At 47.0% G+C, this 16,362-nt stretch overlaps 4 non-coding genes and 1 pseudogene across 4 annotated transcripts; all 5 read left to right on the forward strand.

Moving 5' to 3' along the window:
- Positions 1-9,841: 9,841 nt before the first annotated feature.
- Positions 9,842-10,032, forward strand: LOC120922058. Its single transcript, XR_005745034.1, has one exon. It is a non-coding gene; the product is annotated as a U2 spliceosomal RNA (small nuclear RNA).
- Positions 10,033-10,881: 849 nt separating this feature from the next.
- Positions 10,882-11,072, forward strand: LOC120922080. Its single transcript, XR_005745046.1, has one exon. It is a non-coding gene; the product is annotated as a U2 spliceosomal RNA (small nuclear RNA).
- An 849-nt stretch (positions 11,073-11,921) lies between these two features.
- LOC120922091 lies at positions 11,922-12,112 on the forward strand. Its single transcript, XR_005745057.1, has one exon. It is a non-coding gene; the product is annotated as a U2 spliceosomal RNA (small nuclear RNA).
- An 849-nt stretch (positions 12,113-12,961) lies between these two features.
- LOC120922103 lies at positions 12,962-13,152 on the forward strand. The gene has a single exon (XR_005745068.1). It is a non-coding gene; the product is annotated as a U2 spliceosomal RNA (small nuclear RNA).
- Positions 13,153-14,001: 849 nt separating this feature from the next.
- Positions 14,002-14,096, forward strand: LOC120922068 (annotated as a pseudogene).
- The last annotated feature ends 2,266 nt before the right edge of the window (positions 14,097-16,362 follow it).

Raw genomic sequence — 16,362 nt, forward strand, 5'->3', positions numbered from 1 at the left:
GTGGGAACATAATTTTCCCATTGCTTTGCATGGGACTTTAAAGAAAAACCCCGACCATGGCAAGTGGGGGTGGGTAAGGTTTAAACCACCTATCCTATGTTTGTGGCTGACATATAAGTAACCTGTGTGCCAAGTTTCATATAAATATCTTTAGCCGTTTGTACGTGATGCTGGAACATACATACATACATACATACATACATACATACATTTATGCACACACACACGTTGAGTTTTATATATATAGATTACCACTAAATTCCTGTGTTAGGAGTGGGGTTGTTATAGTAATCCCGTGTGCTCCATCAGGCCCTTTTTTTAACATGAGATGGTCTGAACAAAACAAAGGAGACAAAAACAGCTCATTTTAACATGGTTGCATCCCAGCTCACGCTCAGTCCCCTGTAGTGCCCACACGACCCTTTAATATAACATTGTCCCATTGGTTAACTGTCTATATAAATCAATTTGTATTCATATACAATACAGCACAGTACACAGAATTTGCATACGTCATTAGAAAACATTTTTATAATATATGAACATTGTGTTATTATAGGAGCTCCAATGCCAGTTGTCCGCGCCAAGCGCAGAAGGCGCCAGGCCGATGAGGAGGAGGAGGAGGATGCGGCAGAGGAGGATGCGGCAGAGGAGGACATGGATGAGGAGGAGCAGCCAGGGCCCTCCCACTCCCCAACCCCAGCTCCTGTTGAGGAGCAAGCTGAGGAGCTTCCCCCCCCCACCACCCCAACTTCTCAAGCAGAAGAGCAGGAGGAAGAGAGCGGTCCTGTGAGCCTCATTCAGGAAGGTAAATATGTGCACAATGATTAATAACATTTCAACAACAAAATGTAGATATAAAAATGGACAACATATAAAGCGCACCTGTCAGATTGTAGAACCATAATATGGTATTGATGCTAGAAGTATACAGGTAGTGCATAATTATTAGGCAAGTTGTATTTTTTGAGGATTCATTTTATTATTGAACAACAACCATGTTCTCAATGAACCCCAAAAACTCATTAATATCAAAGCTGAATTTTTTTGGAAGTAGTTTTTAGTTTGTTTTTAGTGTTAGTTATTTTCGGGGGATATCTGTGTGTGCAGGTGACTACTATTACTGTGCAGAATTATTAGGCAACTTAACCAAAAAATAAATAGATAGCCATTTCAATGATTTATTTTTAACAGTGAAACCAATATAACATCTCAACATTCACAAATACACATTTCTGACATTTAAAAACAAAACAAAAACAAATCAGTGACCAATATAGCCACCTTTCTTTGCAAGGACACTCAAAAGCCTGACATCCATGGATTCTGTCAGTGTTTTGATCTGTTCACCATCAACATTGCGTGCAGCAGCAACCACAGCCTGCCAGACACTGTTCAGAGAGGTGTACTGTTTTCCCTCCTTGTAAATCCCACATTTGATGATGGACCACAGGTTCTCAATGGGGTTCAGATCAGGTGAACAAGGAGGCCATGTCATTACTTTTTTTTATTTAATACCCTTTCTTGCCAGCCACGCTGTGGAGTACTTTGACACGTGTGATGGAGCATTGTCCTGCATGAAAATCATGTTTTTCTTGAAGGATGGTGACTTTTTCCTGTACCACTGCTTGAAGAAGGTCTCTTCCATAATCTGGCAGTAGGACTGGGAGTTGAGCTTGACTCCATCCTCAATCCGAAAAGGCCCCACAAGCTCATCTTTGATGATACCAGCCCAAACCAGTACTCCACCACCACCTTGCTGGCGTCTGAGTTGGACTGGAGCTCCCTGCCCTTTACCAATCCAGCCACGGGCTCTTCCATCTGGCCCATCAAGACTCACTCTCATTTCAGCAGTCCATAAAACCTTAGAAAAATCTTTCTTGAGATATTTATTGGCACAGTCTTGACGTTGCAGCTTGTGTGTCTTGTTCAGTGGTCATCGTCTTTCAGCCTTTCTTACCTTGGCCATGTCTCTGGGTATTGCACACCTTGTGCTTTTGGGCACCCCAGTGATGTTGCAGCTCTGAAATATGGCCAATCTTGTGGCAAGTGGCATCTTGGCAGCTGCACGCTTAACTTTTCTCAGTTCATGGGCAGTTATTTTGCACCTTTGTTTTTCCACACGCTTCTTTTGTTTGATGATCACGCTTCAGAAGCTTTGCAACTTTAAGAGTGCTGCATCCCTCTGCTAGATATCTCTCTATTTTGGACTTTTCAGAGTCTGTCAAATCCTTCTTTTGGCCAATTTTGTCAAAGAAAAGGAAATTGACTAATAATTATGCACACCTGATATAGAGTGTTGATGTCATTAGACCACACACCTTCTCATTACAGAGATGTACATTACCTAATATGCCTAATCTGTAGTAGGCTTTCGAGCCTATACAGCTTGGAGTAAGACAACATGCATAAAGAGGATGATGTGGTCCAAATACTCATTTGCCTAATAATTCTGCACTCCCGGGATGTGTTAGACACATAACAAGTGTATACACATGATAATGATTGATTAATAAGCAAAAAAAAATATATATTTATTTGGTAACGTTATTTGAAATCCAAATGTTTTTTTATTATATCCTAAAAGCATCAAGAGATCTGAGGAGGCAAAATATACTCATCGAAAAGACGCACCAGAAGATCCTTCAGAACCAGCGGAAGATGAGCTACCTCAACCAACAAAATGCTCTGCTAGAGCAGCAGCTATCGGGTCAGATTGCGGAAATGCACCGCATTCAGAAACGGATTGAGAGCTATATTTAAATTTATTTTTGTATTAAAAAAACTTATTTTTTGGAAATGTTTCATTTCTTTTTGAGATAGTTGTAGGTTTTTCAACACATCTAACTTCACATCAAACAAATCAACATCAACACATTTAACTTCATAATAAGCAAAAACATTTTATACTATTATTTTATTTAACATTAACCTAGGACAAACTAAAGCACACGACACAGACACGACGAACACAAAATAAACTGTTGAAAAATGAACATAACAAAAGCAACAATATATATATATATATATACAAAGAGAGAGAGAGGGAGAGCAAGAAAGAGAGAGAATGCAGATGAGCTCTTGCAGTCAGCCCAATGGTTGCAGTATAAATGCCGCAAAACAGGGTTTAACATAAGGTTCATTGTTATAGTTACACTTGCTGTTTAGATCCGGTCTGGTAGTCCAGTCTGGTAGCTTGTAGCGGAGGCTGTTGGTGGATCCGCTGTGCCAGAAAGGTCATGAAGCTTTACTCAGCATGGAGGCAGCAGCAGGAGTATTAAAATATAATATAACTAGACAATGCATTTCCTGAGGAAAATGCGAGTGGGAATGCTGAATAGCTTAATTGGTGAGCCCCTTGCCAAAGACATTCACCATAACCACTACACTATCTTTAGGACACACAGCTTCTTTCTCTATCTGCAAAGTATAGAGTATGCTGACTTCCTGGTCGCCCCTCCCCCCTCAATAGGTTTCCCCTCCCCCCAGGTCAGTGAGGAGGAATATTGCACTGAGGTCAGGAAAGTTATTTATGGAAAGAAATAACATTACAAACGCTTTTAATTCACAGATCTAATACATGATTTAAGCCTCCAAACAAAGCTTAATAAATCCTCAAACGTACATGCAATTGATACAACGACTACACCGTTTGAAATACACGGCCCTTGTAAACGCATCGATATGAAATTTATGTAGATAAACTTAAAAATGTGGCCATTTCTGCGATTTAGAAAAGAGCGTCTTTGTGAGTTCTGCAGCAACATTTTTTAGATAATTTCACATGAGAGTCTATGAGACACAATTTCTGGCTGTTGCTCCAATAATTAAAACTAAAATACGTATCGCAGAATTGGTCACATTGCCATAAACCAGACAAGCATAGCTACGTTTTGATATAAAAATTGTGTATGAAAAGTAGATCTTGTGGGCGTGAGACCAATTTGTTTCCCCTTTTTGTAAAGATATTTTTAATTACAAAGATCTCCAATGTTAAGGTCACATGACAGACTCTAAATCCCCTCCATAGGATTACATTATAACCTATTGCATTTTTGTGAAAAATTCGCAAAACGTAAATTGCGTTTTCACCAAAAAATTGTAAACGATAACGATCTGAAAAGTCATAGCCGGATAGCTAAATATTTTGTGACCGCTTTAAAGTTTTTTCAGTGTCTGTAAGTGAAAGTATGAAGTAGCTGAAACTTTTGGCATGGCATGTGAATTCAAAGGGGAAAAGGATGTTCTCATTGACTTCAATGTTTAAAAAAAGGGTCTAAAAGCTTAAAATTTATAAAAGTGTAAAAAAGTAGAAAAAAAACTTGAAGAAGTCCCATCATTACCTGAACGAGACGAACATTTTTACAGTTGAATGGTCTCAATAGCTGAAAGTATGCCGAAGTTACGCAGAACCAAAAAACTTAAGGAATAATAAGATTACTAAATTTACGGATATCAATACTGGAAATGTTTATTAAAGCATTCACACTAATTAAGATTAATACATTTACGGGTATCCATACTAGGAATGCTTATTAAAGCATTCCCACTAAGTATCACACAGGCATGATTTACAAGCAGTAGTGGTAATAGTAATACATAGCATAAAAACACTTGGGGAATACTTTACAGCATCAGTAGTGGTCATAGTAGTCAATAGTGTACCAAAAAATTGGGACACAGGTGTCTTGACTGAGCTGTAATAGTAGTAGTAGACATTGACAATACAGTGTCAAATCACTCGGGCAAGAGGTGCCATGATGAACAGCAGTCTTAATAAGAGTATATAGGGTGTGAAATAACTGCTGACATAGGTGTCTTGACTGGGCAGCAGAAGCAGCAGTAGTAGTATTAACAGTAGTAGTTGATACAGAGTCATATCACATGGGCAGGAGGTGCCATGATGAACAGCAGTAGGAATAGGAGTATATAGAGTGTCAAATAACTGCTGACATAGGTGTCTTGACTGGGCAGCAGCAGCAGAAGCAGCAGTAGTATTAACAGTAGTAGTTGATACAGAGTCATATCACATGGGCAGGAGGTGCCATGATGAACAGCAGTAGGAATAGGAGTATATAGAGTGTCAAATAACTGCTGACATAGGTGTATTGACTGGGCAGCAGCAACAGAAGCAGCAGTAGTATTAACAGTAGTAGTTGATACAGAGTCATATCACATGGGCAGGAGGTGCCATGATGAACAGCAGTAGGAATAGGAGTATATAGAGTGTCAAATAACTGCTGACATAGGTGTATTGACTGGGCAGCAGCAGCAGAAGCAGCAGTAGTATTAACAGTAGTAGTTGATACAGAGTCATATCACATGGGCAGGAGGTGCCATCATGAACAGCAGTAGGAATAGGAGTATATAGAGTGTCAAATAACTGCTGACATAGGTGTCTTGACTGGGCAGCAGCAGCAGAAGCAGCAGTAGTATTAACAGTAGTAGTTGATACAGAGTCATATCACATGGGCAGGAGGTGCCTTCATGAACAGCAGTAGGAATAGGAGTATATAGAGTGTCAAATAACTGCTGACATAGGTGTCTTGACTGGGCAGCAGCAGCAGAAGCAGCAGTAGTATTAACAGTAGTAGTTGATACAGAGTCATATCACATGGGCAGGAGGTGCCATGATGAACAGCAGTAGGAATAGGAGTATATAGAGTGTGAAATAACTGCTGACATAGGTGTCTTGACTGGGCAGCAGCAGCAGAAGCAGCAGTAGTATTAACAGTAGTAGTTGATACAGAGTCATATCACATGGGCAGGAGGTGCCATGATGAACAGCAGTAGGAATAGGAGTATATAGAGTGTCAAATAACTGCTGACATAGGTGTCTTGACTGGGCAGCAGCAGCAGAAGCAGCAGTAGTATTAACAGTAGTAGTTGATACAGAGTCATATCACATGGGCAGGAGGTGCCTTCATGAACAGCAGTAGGAATAGGAGTATATAGAGTGTCAAATAACTGCTGACATAGGTGTCTTGACTGGGCAGCAGCAGCAGAAGCAGCAGTAGTATTAACAGTAGTAGTTGATACAGAGTCATATCACATGGGCAGGAGGTGCCTTCATGAACAGCAGTAGGAATAGGAGTATATAGAGTGTCAAATAACTGCTGACATAGGTGTCTTGACTGGGCAGCAGCAGCAGAAGCAGCAGTAGTATTAACAGTAGTAGTTGATACAGAGTCATATCACATGGGCAGGAGGTGCCTTCATGAACAGCAGTAGGAATAGGAGTATATAGAGTGTCAAATAACTGCTGACATAGGTGTCTTGACTGGGCAGCAGCAGCAGAAGCAGCAGTAGTATTAACAGTAGTAGTTGATACAGAGTCATATCACATGGGCAGGAGGTGCCATGATGAACAGCAGTAGGAATAGGAGTATATAGAGTGTAAAATAACTGCTGACATAGGTGTATTGACTGGGCAGCAGCAACAGAAGCAGCAGTAGTATTAACAGTAGTAGTTGATACAGAGTCATATCACATGGGCAGGAGGTGCCATCATGAACAGCAGTAGGAATAGGAGTATATAGAGTGTCAAATAACTGCTGACATAGGTGTCTTGACTGGGCAGCAGCAGCAGAAGCAGCAGTAGTATTAACAGTAGTAGTTGATACAGAGTCATATCACATGGGCAGGAGGTGCCATGATGAACAGCAGTAGGAATAGGAGTATATAGAGTGTGAAATAACTGCTGACATAGGTGTCTTGACTGGGCAGCAGCAGCAGAAGCAGCAGTAGTATTAACAGTAGTAGTTGATACAGAGTCATATCACATGGGCAGGAGGTGCCATGATGAACAGCAGTAGGAATAGGAGTATATAGAGTGTCAAATAACTGCTGACATAGGTGTATTGACTGGGCAGCAGCAACAGAAGCAGCAGTAGTATTAACAGTAGTAGTTGATACAGAGTCATATCACATGGGCAGGAGGTGCCATCATGAACAGCAGTAGGAATAGGAGTATATAGAGTGTCAAATAACTGCTGACATAGGTGTATTGACTGGGCAGCAGCAGCAGAAGCAGCAGTAGTATTAACAGTAGTAGTTGATACAGAGTCATATCACATGGGCAGAAGGTGCCATGATGAACAGCAGTAGGAATAGGAGTATATAGAGTGTCAAATAACTGCTGACATAGGTGTCTTGACTGGGCAGCAGCAGCAGAAGCAGCAGTAGTATTAACAGTAGTAGTTGATACAGAGTCATATCACATGGGCAGGAGTTGCCATGATGTACAGCAGTCTTAATAAGAGTATATAGGGTGTGAAATAACTGCTGACATAATTGTCTTGACTGATCCAAAGGAGTCATGGGAGAAAATCATGTGGTCAGATGAGACTATAATATAATTTTTTGATCATAATTTCACTAACCGTGTTCGGAGGAAGAATAATGATGAGTACCATGCCAAGAACGCCATCCCTAATGTGAAGCATGGGGGTGGTAGCATCATGCTTTGGTGGTGTTTTTCTGCACATGGGACAGGGTGACTGTACTGTATTAAGGAGAGGATGACCGGGGCCATGTATTGCAAGATTTTGGGCAACAACCTCCTTCCCTGAGTTAGAGCTTTGAAGATGGGTCGAGGCTGGGTCTTCCAACATGAGAATGACCCAAAGCACACAGCCAGGATAACCAAGGATTGGCTCTGTAAGGAGCATATCAAGGTTCTGGCGTGGCCTAGCCAGTATCCAGACCTAAACCCAATAGAGAATCTTTGGAGGGAGCTCAAACTCCGTGTTTCTCAGCGATAGCCCAGAAACATGACTGATGTAGAGAAGATCTGTGTGGAGGAGTGGGCCAAAATCCCTCCTCCAGTGTGTGCAAAGCTGGTGTAAAACTACAAGAAATGTTTGACCGCTGTAATTGCAAAGAAAGCCTACTGTACCAAATATTAACATTGATTTTCTCTGATGTTGAAATAGTTATATTCAGCACTGTAAATACATCAGGTCCGGGGCTTCATCAGGGAATGCATGGCAAGGGACCCTTCAGCGCCCTGAACCGACGACGGGTGCCAGAAAGTCACCGCCGATCCAGGACTCATTCATCTTTATGAATGTGAGTCTGTCCACGGAGTCTGTGGACAGACGGGTCCTCTTGTCCGTGACCACCCCACCTGCCGCGCTGAATGTCCGCTCAGATAGTACGCTGGAGGGGGGGCAAGACAATAACTCCAGCGCATACTGAGCGAGCTCGCGGCAGGTGTCCAATCTGGCAACCCAGTACTCCATGGGGTCGTCGGTGCTCATACTGTCAGAAGCACCGACGGACGCCATGTAGTCTGCCACCATGTGGGCCAGCCGCTGGTGGTGACTGCTGCTGCTGCTGCTGGTGGTAGTACTGGGTCGCTCGGTTTGGAAGAACATCCTCATCTCTTCCATTAGGTCCCCTGCTCGGCTGCAGCTGGGTGCAGCCACCTGCTGGGTGAGATGAGGGGGGACAACTGGAGGCCGGGGAGTTGCCTGCTCCAACCGTCTGACAATGGCTGCCTGCAGTTCCTCCATCCGGTGCTGCCTCCGGCTGGCTGGGATGAACTGCTCCAGTTTCCCCTTGCACCTGGGATCCAAAAGGGTGGCCATCCAGAAATCATCCCTCGTCTTGATGGTCTTAACCCGGGGGTCCCTCCTGAGGCATCTCAGCATGTGGGCAGCCATGGGGAAGAGCACAGCCCGCTGTGACTCCTCAATGCTGGCCAGGTGAATGAGGTGCGACTCTTCTTCCCTGAGGCGCTGCTGGTCAAACTCAGACATGCCCAACCCCCGGACTATCGGTGCCCCCAACACCGGCTCTCCCTCCTGACCAGGCCCTGACTCCGGGACGACACCAGCAACCACCTCCTCCTCCTCTTCATCATCCTCCTCCTCCTCCTCCTCCTCCTGGTCCTGGCCCTGGTCTCGGTGGAGCATTGCTGACTCCTCCTGCTCCACCAAGGCACTCTCCCCAGCCTCGAGCAGGCGATCTAGTGTCCTCTCCAGCATGAACAGTATTGGCAGCACGCTATTGAGGCCAATTTGCTCACTGCTGACCATCTTGGTCGCCTGCTCGAAGGAGGACAACACTTGGCAGACCTGGTTTATCTGCCCCCACTGCGCACAGGCGATGAAAGGGAGTTGTGGTGAAGCCCTCTGAGTGCCTAGTTCCATCAGGTACTCCCTCACCGCCCTTTGCTGCTCCCACAACCTCTTCAGCATGTGGAGGGTGGAGTTCCACCGCGTCACACTGTCCACAATCAGCCTGTGAAGGGGCAGATTGTACTTCCGCTGCAATTTGGACAGGGACGCGGTAGCGGTTGGGGAGCGCCTGAAGTGGCTGGCAATCCTACGCGCCTTTGCCACAATGTCACTCAACCCTGGATAAGTGCGCAGGAACTTCTGCACCACCAGGTTGAGGACATGTGCCAGACAGGGCACGTGCGTCAGACTGCCAGCATGGAGGGCGGCGAGTAGGTTGCTGCCGTTATCGCAGACAACCATACCTGGCTGGAGCCTTCGGGGTGTCAGCCACTTCTGGACCTGAGCTTGAAGTGCTTTCAGCACTTCTTCTGCAGTGTGTCTCCGGTCCCCTAAACTAACAAGCTGGAGCACGGCCTGACAGCGCACGTGCCCCACACTTGAGTAGCTACGGGGGCGCTTGCTGGGAGGCTCAGCAGCTGCGGAGACAGGGGTCAGGCCTGTAGACCAGCGACACCCGTCTGGCTGAAGATTCACACCTCCGGACAGCCTAGACTGGGGGGAAGGGCGCTTGCCGGGTACAGGCAAACGGGCAACTCTCAGCGAGCCCTCCGGTGGGGCCAGAAAGCCGCTCGCTCGGAACAGAGAATAATTGGGTTATCGCTTCTCGGCCTTTTGGCTAAGATCAAGTGTAGTATCTGTTCTTATCAGTTTAATATCTGATACGTCCCCTATCTGGGGACCATATATTAAATGGATTTTTAGAACAGGGAGATGGAAGAAGAGCTTGCTCTGTCCACTCCACGCATCGACCTGGTATTGCAGTACCTCCAGGACCGGTGCACCCCTCTCTTACGCAGTGTCAAAAAATAGATTTAACTGGAACATCATCCAACTTGTTTGTTTTGTGTGTTCTTGTTGCTTGCTGCTGACAATGTTTCTTGCTTAAACTCGGTTCCGTGCTATAATAAACTGGCATTTAACCCTTGTGTCTTTGTCTTCATTGCTTCTTGTCTGTCACTTTCTTGCCAAATGCCACTACTTGATCAAGTTACCTATACAGCAACACCTAGATTTAGTCAGGGCATCCAATTTTCGACAAGTCAGCTAGTGTTCTACTCCTCGCTCTCTCTTTCCTAAGGCCCAAAATGAAGCCTTCGATAAGCAGTGACTACTCTGCTGACAAAAAAGGGGGCTGAATTTGCTCCATTGCTGTCTGCCTTGCTGCATGCAGCAGCTAGCTAGAAAAGTCTGCTGTGGCAAGGGTTTTTTATTTTTATCCGGAGGATCCCTTAGTCTTTGACTCCCTCTAGTGGCCCTCGATTTTCTTCCACGTTATGTTAACTAAGTCCACGTTATGCTAACTAGGAGGCCGGCCCATGCAAATGATTTTCCTTGTTGAACGTGAACGAGGAGCAACGACAAGCACCTGAACGTGTGCAATTCTTATTTTGGGATGACTGAGGGTCATGACTGGGCTCCAGCAGTGTTGGGCAGGTGTCAGAAAGGGGTGGATTGTCCAGTAGACAGGGGGTCAGGCCTGTAGACCAGCGACACCCGTCTGGCTGAAGATTCACACCTCCGGACAGCCTAGACTGGGGGGAAGGGCGCTTGCCGGGTACAGGCAAACGGGCAACTCTCAGCGAGCCCTCCGGTGGGGCCAGAAAGCCGCTCGCTCGGAACAGAGAATAATTGGGTTATCGCTTCTCGGCCTTTTGGCTAAGATCAAGTGTAGTATCTGTTCTTATCAGTTTAATATCTGATACGTCCCCTATCTGGGGACCATATATTAAATGGATTTTTAGAACAGGGAGATGGAAGAAGAGCTTGCTCTGTCCACTCCACGCATCGACCTGGTATTGCAGTACCTCCAGGACCGGTGCACCCCTCTCTTACGCAGTGTCAAAAAATAGATTTAACTGGAACATCATCCAACTTGTTTGTTTTGTGTGTTCTTGTTGCTTGCTGCTGACAATGTTTCTTGCTTAAACTCGGTTCCGTGCTATAATAAACTGGCATTTAACCCTTGTGTCTTTGTCTTCATTGCTTCTTGTCTGTCACTTTCTTGCCAAATGCCACTACTTGATCAAGTTACCTATACAGCAACACCTAGATTTAGTCAGGGCATCCAATTTTCGACAAGTCAGCTAGTGTTCTACTCCTCGCTCTCTCTTTCCTAAGGCCCAAAATGAAGCCTTCGATAAGCAGTGACTACTCTGCTGACAAAAAAGGGGGCTGAATTTGCTCCATTGCTGTCTGCCTTGCTGCATGCAGCAGCTAGCTAGAAAAGTCTGCTGTGGCAAGGGTTTTTTATTTTTATCCGGAGGATCCCTTAGTCTTTGACTCCCTCTAGTGGCCCTCGATTTTCTTCCACGTTATGTTAACTAAGTCCACGTTATGCTAACTAGGAGGCCGGCCCATGCAAATGATTTTCCTTGTTGAACGTGAACGAGGAGCAACGACAAGCACCTGAACGTGTGCAATTCTTATTTTGGGATGACTGAGGGTCATGACTGGGCTCCAGCAGTGTTGGGCAGGTGTCAGAAAGGGGTGGATTGTCCAGTAGACAGGGGGTCAGGCCTGTAGACCAGCGACACCCGTCTGGCTGAAGATTCACACCTCCGGACAGCCTAGACTGGGGGGAAGGGCGCTTGCCGGGTACAGGCAAACGGGCAACTCTCAGCGAGCCCTCCGGTGGGGCCAGAAAGCCGCTCGCTCGGAACAGAGAATAATTGGGTTATCGCTTCTCGGCCTTTTGGCTAAGATCAAGTGTAGTATCTGTTCTTATCAGTTTAATATCTGATACGTCCCCTATCTGGGGACCATATATTAAATGGATTTTTAGAACAGGGAGATGGAAGAAGAGCTTGCTCTGTCCACTCCACGCATCGACCTGGTATTGCAGTACCTCCAGGACCGGTGCACCCCTCTCTTACGCAGTGTCAAAAAATAGATTTAACTGGAACATCATCCAACTTGTTTGTTTTGTGTGTTCTTGTTGCTTGCTGCTGACAATGTTTCTTGCTTAAACTCGGTTCCGTGCTATAATAAACTGGCATTTAACCCTTGTGTCTTTGTCTTCATTGCTTCTTGTCTGTCACTTTCTTGCCAAATGCCACTACTTGATCAAGTTACCTATACAGCAACACCTAGATTTAGTCAGGGCATCCAATTTTCGACAAGTCAGCTAGTGTTCTACTCCTCGCTCTCTCTTTCCTAAGGCCCAAAATGAAGCCTTCGATAAGCAGTGACTACTCTGCTGACAAAAAAGGGGGCTGAATTTGCTCCATTGCTGTCTGCCTTGCTGCATGCAGCAGCTAGCTAGAAAAGTCTGCTGTGGCAAGGGTTTTTTATTTTTATCCGGAGGATCCCTTAGTCTTTGACTCCCTCTAGTGGCCCTCGATTTTCTTCCACGTTATGTTAACTAAGTCCACGTTATGCTAACTAGGAGGCCGGCCCATGCAAATGATTTTCCTTGTTGAACGTGAACGAGGAGCAACGACAAGCACCTGAACGTGTGCAATTCTTATTTTGGGATGACTGAGGGTCATGACTGGGCTCCAGCAGTGTTGGGCAGGTGTCAGAAAGGGGTGGATTGTCCAGTAGACAGGGGGTCAGGCCTGTAGACCAGCGACACCCGTCTGGCTGAAGATTCACACCTCCGGACAGCCTAGACTGGGGGGAAGGGCGCTTGCCGGGTACAGGCAAACGGGCAACTCTCAGCGAGCCCTCCGGTGGGGCCAGAAAGCCGCTCGCTCGGAACAGAGAATAATTGGGTTATCGCTTCTCGGCCTTTTGGCTAAGATCAAGTGTAGTATCTGTTCTTATCAGTTTAATATCTGATACGTCCCCTATCTGGGGACCATATATTAAATGGATTTTTAGAACAGGGAGATGGAAGAAGAGCTTGCTCTGTCCACTCCACGCATCGACCTGGTATTGCAGTACCTCCAGGACCGGTGCACCCCTCTCTTACGCAGTGTCAAAAAATAGATTTAACTGGAACATCATCCAACTTGTTTGTTTTGTGTGTTCTTGTTGCTTGCTGCTGACAATGTTTCTTGCTTAAACTCGGTTCCGTGCTATAATAAACTGGCATTTAACCCTTGTGTCTTTGTCTTCATTGCTTCTTGTCTGTCACTTTCTTGCCAAATGCCACTACTTGATCAAGTTACCTATACAGCAACACCTAGATTTAGTCAGGGCATCCAATTTTCGACAAGTCAGCTAGTGTTCTACTCCTCGCTCTCTCTTTCCTAAGGCCCAAAATGAAGCCTTCGATAAGCAGTGACTACTCTGCTGACAAAAAAGGGGGCTGAATTTGCTCCATTGCTGTCTGCCTTGCTGCATGCAGCAGCTAGCTAGAAAAGTCTGCTGTGGCAAGGGTTTTTTATTTTTATCCGGAGGATCCCTTAGTCTTTGACTCCCTCTAGTGGCCCTCGATTTTCTTCCACGTTATGTTAACTAAGTCCACGTTATGCTAACTAGGAGGCCGGCCCATGCAAATGATTTTCCTTGTTGAACGTGAACGAGGAGCAACGAGAAGCACCTGAACGTGTGCAATTCTTATTTTGGGATGACTGAGGGTCATGACTGGGCTCCAGCAGTGTTGGGCAGGTGTCAGAAAAGGGTGGATTGTCCAGTAGACAGGGGGTCAGGCCTGTAGACCAGCGACACCCGTCTGGCTGAAGATTCACACCTCCGGACAGCCTAGACTGGGGGGAAGGGCGCTTGCCGGGTACAGGCAAACGGGCAACTCTCAGCGAGCCCTCCGGTGGGGCCAGAAAGCCGCTCGCTCGGAACAGAGAATAATTGGGTTATCGCTTCTCGGCCTTTTGGCTAAGATCAAGTGTAGTATCGACTATAGCCTTTAGGGGTGTCTAGGCTTCACAGCTAGGACGTTGAGAACCACTTGTATCTATCCAAGCCAATTGGTCCTTGTGGGGTACCCTCTGCTCGGCCTTGTAGGATCGTTGATTAAATTCAGCTTCACCTACTTGCTGCTATTGGGCAGAGGCTTAGCCCCCACTTGGAACGAGTCTGCGATCTACCCTTCTCCCCCCCACACTCCGCATTACTACCTTCGGGCAGTAGATGCAAGAGCCTTTCTCAAGGCTACGAAAAGAGTGAAGACGTCGAGGAACCAGAAGGAAGCCGCCTAAGAACACCTGAAGCGACATCCTAAATCCTCGACGATGGGGAAGAGCGAGAAGAAGACAGACCAGAAGAAAGACCAGAAGAAGAAGACAGAAGAAACAATGATGAAGAAGAACCCTGCACCAGCCACTTCCTCCGAAGTCCCAGAGAATGTCACTGCCTCAACCTCCACTCCTACCCCGGCCGGCACCAGCCAACCGAGAACAGTGAAGCCGAACCCTCCTGCAGACGGGCTGCCAATCCTGGAGCCCTGGATGAAGCAGACGGTCGTGCTGCAGCTGAAGGAGGTGGACGGAAGAGTCCCTGACATGACCCCGGAGATCTTCGGAAAGAAGATGATCCTGGAGCAAGGTTTCAGCAAAGCAGAAACGCTTTCAGTACAGTCCTTCCCAAGAGGGATTTTCTTCATCACCTTCGTGTCGTTCAAAACATGCAGAAGGTACTGGGACATGGTGAAGACCAGTGGCCCTGAATCCCCTTTCCGGAAGTTCAGCGCGAACTGCCCCATTACACGGGACGAAAAGTGGGTGAAGGTGTCCATGAGGAACCCCCATACCCAAGGCAAAGACATAGCCACATACCTCCAGAGGTTCTGCACAGTGGTGAAAGACCCAGTCCAAATCCTCGATGCCAACGGCTTCTGGATAGGTAAGTGGTCTGTCCTTTGCAAGCTGAGGAAAGACCCGTCGGGGGAAATGCAGCACCTGCAGCCGTGCTTCTCCCTGGGATATTCTGCAGGCTCACTTTTTTACCCCGGGATGCCCATCAACTGTAACAGGTGTGGCCATCCGGGGCACCTAGGTAAGGATTGCAGAGAGCTTTCTTGCAGGTTCTGTAGGGTCTCAGGCCATGAGACCAAGGACTGTCCGAGGTCCAAAACCTGCAACCTCTGTGGTTTGGCAGAGCATGTCTTCATGCAATGCCCCCAGAGGACCCGGACCTACGCTGGAGCCCTGATCCAGGGTAAGCCAGCCCCTAGCTCCGGTAGCAAGCCAACAGTAAAGAAGCCGAGTGAGCCTCGAAAGGCCACAGGTAAGTCTGTCCCTGTCCCTGTCCCTGCCACTGCCCCAGCCCCAGTCCCTGTCCCTGCCACTGCCCCAGCCCCTGTCACTGCCCCAGCCCCTGCCCCTGTCCCCACCCCCTCTGTGTCAGAGGAGACCCCTCCTGCCCCACTGCCCACCCCGGACCTGTCCTCCTTGGAGGACTTCCCCTCCCTCCCCCCTTCCACCCCTGCCGGTGGTCAAACAGGAGGCCGGAAACGGAAGACTGTGAGCCCATCGGCAGAGGAAACCGCCACCTCCATCAAACGGCCCAATGGGGTCCAGCACGAAAGCGCTGGACCAGGGCAGTTAATGGAGGACCTGGGGTCTGAAGAAGAGGAAGACGAGGAGATTATGGCCGACACTGTGCCTAACTCCACCGTCCACACCCGCCAGATGATTGATGATGTCCTAGTGGAACTGGGCCTAACCCAGACCCCAGAACAGGTAGCTGAGCAAATGGAGGAGTCACCCCCCCCTGCGGGGAGGTAAGTTTGGCCCCTTGCTGACTAGACCTCATACCCTTTTTCATTATGGCAGAGATCTCAATCTTTTCCATTAATGTGAGGAGTATCAAGGATACCTCTAGAAGGCAAGCGGTGCTGACTTTTCTTTCAACTCATCAGAGTGATGTCTACATGCTCCAGGAGTGCGCTCTTCCTCCCTTGAGAAGGTACACACATCTGACCTCTCAGTGGACCCTTGGTCCCTCCTACTGGTCCGGGGGTGGCGATTGTAAATCCGCAGGGGTTGCCATTCTTATCAGGGGCGGGCGCTTCACGGTTGACTCCATCCACGAGCTAGTCTGTGGCCGTCTTTTGGTCATAGACGGCTCGTGGGCGGGAGAGCCAATTAGGCTCATCAACGTGTACGCCCCCCCAGATAAGAGTGCGCGGCTGGAACTTTTCCAGACCCTGAGGACACAACTCGTCACCACCAGAGCAGTAGTGATCGGCGGTGATTTCAACTGTCCGATAGAGGAG

The sequence above is a fragment of the Rana temporaria genome, unplaced genomic scaffold (genome assembly GCF_905171775.1).
Source record: "Rana temporaria unplaced genomic scaffold, aRanTem1.1, whole genome shotgun sequence".
Taxonomy (NCBI): Eukaryota; Metazoa; Chordata; class Amphibia; order Anura; family Ranidae; genus Rana; species Rana temporaria.